We start from the raw sequence: 4,961 nt of genomic DNA, 5'->3' as shown, positions 1-4,961 counted from the left end.
CTCTCAAATTTCAAACACCATGAAAAACACTTTTGTGACATATAAATTTAGAGTATATGTTATTTGGCCAGAATTTTATTCAATATTCATAAGTTTCCAATACCTCTTTTTCTGCCTTCTTTTAATTATAAATATTGACCTAAGATTCATCATGGTTAACAAATATTAGAAGTAGCAATGTTTCTCAAGGTTCATGGGCACCTAGAAGTCCACAGAAGTTGTCCTGCAGCCCAGGAATTTTTGAATATTTATTTTTAATTTCCTAAAATTTTAATCAAAAGCATATGTGCTTCTCACAGTTATCTACCATCTATCTATCATCTATATCTCTTTTTTAAGATTTTATTTATTTATTTGAGAGAGAAGGAGTGTGTGCTCACGAGGGAGCATGAGGTGCAGGAAGGGGCAGAGGGAGAGGGAGAAGCAGGCTTCCCGCTGAGCAGGTTGTCTGAGCAATGCGGAGCTAGATCCCCGGACACTGGGATCATGAACTGAGCCAAAGGCAGATACTTAACTGACTGAGCCACCCGGGCGCCCCTATCATCTATATCTTTGTTGAACATTTTCTTCCTTGTGTGTGTGTTCTTTTTGTTTTTAATCACTAGCCAAGGAGTACCACTTAAATTATCAAGAGGTAATGTGGAAAAGTTACCAACTTTATACTGCACAAAGGGATTCCTGCTGGTGAAGGCTGAACATTTTCTTGGCACTTTGGAAAATTTCAGTGTTTTTTTCATAGTATAAACAAAGAAGATTGAGCAATAATTGATCCAGCATTTTACACACAGAAATATAAGAATGACCAGGTTAGATGAGCCTACGTGATACAGGTCACTACCATATGTATATTTTTAGTAGTGTTCATTTCAGCACATCAATAAAATAGTTTATAAATTTATTGGTTTTATAGTATTGCTCACTTTTAATTTGAGAACTACATTGGTTTTGTTGTTCAGTAAATGGCATAAGCATTAAAAGTTTATTTCTACTTTTATGTGTATATATTTAAATAATAATACAATAAAGGGTTCCTACCTGAACGTCCAGGAAATGCATTTTGCTTTAGAATTTAGCAAATAATAAGCAAATGTAGAAAAATATTTTACATATCAAAAAAGGGGAAAACTGTAGTATTTTAATGTAATACAAACTTTTGCTATGACATGTACTTATATTTTGAATGTTAGGTAATACATTAGGTTTACATAAACTAGAAATTACTATGTTTAAAATTTTATTGTAGGCTTAATTTTCTACCTATTAAAATAGAAACTATTTATTCCATAACTACCTTTCTTAAAAAAAAAATCACTTTGGTGTACTTGGCATTCCTCTAAAGTTATTGGCAAGTTTACAGAATATAACATGTAAAGGATAGGGCTTAATATAAAAGAATGGAAATATTTTTAAAATAGTCACCTTTGATTTAACCCCATGTTAAACTTACCAAATACGGTGTTAAAATTGAAGTCCTTATAAATCCCGAACAATAGTGTTCATCTTGGAGTTCACAGTTTCTTGATATATTACATTTAATTTCAGTAGCCTATTAAAAACTCAGAGGTAGAAAAGATGAAAAAGTATTGAGATTCAGCTAAAAATTTTCCTGACTTTAGGCAAGTAGGGTTAATTTTAATGAAATTAGTTCAATGAAAATAGAGTAGCTATTACTGTTTTCCAGGAAGAGCGACAGAATTAATATGGTTTCTTAAGCCTGATAAATGACTTATGGATGGAATAGGCTACTAAAAATCACACCACCACTCTATTCAACATTACTGGAAAGTTAAAAGTGAAAGGAAGCCACCTAGTTTAAATTAACGTATATATTCTTGTGCTTCTCTATATTCCAGAATGACTGCATTAATCAAACAATGGGAGAGGTAAGAGTGAAAAATAATTTAAAACAAATCTAAAGAATTATAGAAAATAATAATGATGGAGGTTGAAAAATATTTCCAATGTAAATAATTTTATTTATTTACTTATTTCCTTATATTTCAGATTTTTTTTCTTGAAATTTATCAGGAGTGACTGAAATAAAAAATATAACTGTTTTCCATCTTCATGGAAACGGCCTTCAGAGAAAACTGGTCAGATGAATATTACTGCTTCCCATTTTCAACCACTGAATAGTTGCCATTGATGAAGACAGCCAACAGTCTGTCAAGAATGCTCAAGATATGTTACAAAACACAATGTGCCTGTTCACAGGGGGATAAATAACTAGGAAATAAGTTATGTGAACTTCTTGATTTCATCATGCAAGACAAGCACAAAAGCACCACCCATGCCTCTGAGAACATGCACCTTGAAAAGCTTTGGCTCCTTCATCACAAGCAGTCTTCCTTCAGCAGTCAAGCTGTCTGTGTATATGATGTCAGTTCCTTTGCTGACAGACTGCATCATCATAGGGCAACAAACACCGTCAAAGGAATAGGAAGTCAACCCAGCAACCACTGTGATTGATGGGTTGTGCAGCTGATGAAGATGTGAGCATTCTTGGGATCTGGAAGCATTCTCTTTGCAGTGTCATAGATACCGAAGTAGGCAGCTCGGTAGATGATAGTACCCTGCACACATTAAAGCCTTGGTACGGGCCCCTTAATTAGATTAGGTTTGTAGATCTTACCCAGTCACTGGGGCCTCTGAATTCCCTTTCAGCTCCAGCTTTGCCCGTATCAGCTGCTAGACGGGTTCTGGCAAAATCAAGAGGATTCACAAAACAGAAGGATGTGGCTCCACAGGCACCACCTGATGCCAGATTCCCTGCAAAACCCAGTGCCAAAGCTGGGTTCTCTTGTCCACACCACCCAGGAAGATCTACTTGTATTTATCTTTTGAAATCAAAGTTGTGAGCCTGGGTGGGGAAGGATCTGATGACATTGGCCAGCTTGCCATGCCAGAAGGACAGGCACCCCTGCTCCTTGGGTATACGAACCAGTCTGTAATGCCCTTGTGATTTGCTTGATGGCATGCTGCACCTGCTGCAGCAGCAGCTTGACCCGCTCTCTGGGCTCTACTGCAGCCACTCCACCCACCAGGAAGTTCTTGGTGAAGGACATAGTGGCCTCCGCCATGTTGAAAGGAAAGAGCAGGTGGGCAACTGAGGGACTGTGGTAGGAACCACTGGGACTCTGGGCCTCTGAACTCCAATGTAAATAATTTCATTTATGTATGTATGTATGTATGTATTTATAAAGATTTATTTATTTATTTATTTTGAGAGAGAGAGCCAACCTGAGCAAGTGTGGGAGAGGCAGAGGGAAAGGAAGAGGGAGAAGGAGAGAAGTTGACTCCTGTCCAGTGGGAGCCCCATGTGGAGCTGGATCTCACCACCCTGAGATCATGACCTGAGCCAAAATCAAAAGTGGGAGGCTTAACCGACTGAGCCACCCAGGCACTCCACAAATGTGAATAATTTTAAATGGTGTAAAGATACATTGGGATTTTTTTCCCCAATATGTAAGAAAGAAAGAATAAATAAATCTTTCAATCCAAGAAAGAGCAAGGAATCTCACATATATGTACCAGGCATGGTCCATATATTAAAGCATTCAAATAGAGTTCTTGATGGATAAAAATATCTAAAACACATTAAACCCTGGAACACCTGTGCATAGCACCTGGTTTTCACTAAGTTTTAGCCCCTCTTTTTCTTTCCTTTTTCTCCTTTTCCAGCCCAAGATTATTATGACGATTTCAGATAAAAGATGTTTTCCCAATGCACATAGCAAATTATGTTATTTAGCGTCATTATACACAAACAATACGGACACTTTATGCAAAGCTTTATTTTCCAAATGCATGGGTTCTGAAACTTATGAATATTGGATTACCAGAAAGCCTGTGCAAAAATATAAGGCAAAATGGGGAAAAGAAAATAGTGTGCAGTGGTTTATCCTAAAAGAAAGAATAAGGTCATAATCATGAAGCTAGTTATGTGATTACATTTCTCTTGATGGTGCTTTTCAAAGAATTAGGAGTGGTTTATTAAAATTGAGAATTCCTGGGACGCCAGGGTGGCTCAGTAGTAAGCATCTGGCTTCGGCTCAGGTCATGATCCCAGGGTCCTACGATCGAGTCCCACATCAGGCTCCCTGCTCGGCGGGAAGCCTGCTCTCCCTCTTCCACTCCCGCTGCTTGTGTTCCTGCTCTCGCTATCTCTGTCTCTGTCAAATAAATAAATAAAACCTTTAAAAAATAAATAAAATAAAATAAAATTGAGAATTCCTGCCAACATGCAAAGTTATACAGATCTGATAGTACACTTGCAAATGGTGGAAAAGCAGTAAAAATATTAATGATTTTGAAAAAAAAATAGTGTTTTGACAAAAGACATTGTAATATAGAAGGAAGGTCATAAACACAATGTTAGTAAACTAGCAGACACCGTGGGTATATGAAAGAAGTCCCTGATTATATGTCAGTACTTTGTAATGGAAGGTAAACCTAAAGATGTAGGTAGTAGACATTATATCGAAGATTGTGTCTTGGTGATCTGATCTGGCTTCATTATATTTTCTGGCCTCCTTTCCTTTCTCCAAAAGCATTTTCTTTCCTCACCAATTTAACTGATAGACCACCTATTATTAAGTTTCAGATTTCATGGGGAATACAATATACTACAAAATAGGATATATTTTACAGAGTAAATACATAGTTAGAAAGAAATACGATATCTAAATGTGAGAACAAAATGCCATAAGTGCCCAAGTGTTGCAGCTGGTTGATTTTGAAGAAAAAACATTATGAAAGGAGACAAAAAAGTGTCAAGAAAAATTTAAAAAATGAAACATGAACAGATGGAGTAGTGGGGACAAGATAGGAAATCACACTAAATTAGCACAAGAAGGTTAGAGCTACTTATAGGTAGGCAGTTGTTATCATATATATATTTAAAAAGGTGTTCTGGTTTTGTTAGATCTACTTTATGATTAGCCCCAAGTCCTTTCTTTCAC

At 36.6% G+C, this 4,961-nt stretch overlaps 1 pseudogene; it reads right to left on the bottom strand.

Moving 5' to 3' along the window:
* Positions 1–2,238: 2,238 nt before the first annotated feature.
* Positions 2,239–3,621, bottom strand: LOC102736001 (ADP/ATP translocase 2 pseudogene; annotated as a pseudogene).
* Positions 3,622–4,961: the final 1,340 nt, after the last annotated feature.

The sequence above is a fragment of the Leptonychotes weddellii genome, chromosome 2, assembly GCF_054177405.1.
Source record: "Leptonychotes weddellii isolate Sample4059 chromosome 2, ASM5417740v2, whole genome shotgun sequence".
NCBI classification, from domain to species: domain Eukaryota; kingdom Metazoa; phylum Chordata; class Mammalia; order Carnivora; family Phocidae; genus Leptonychotes; species Leptonychotes weddellii.
This window is presented reverse-complemented; position numbering and strand designations above follow the sequence as displayed.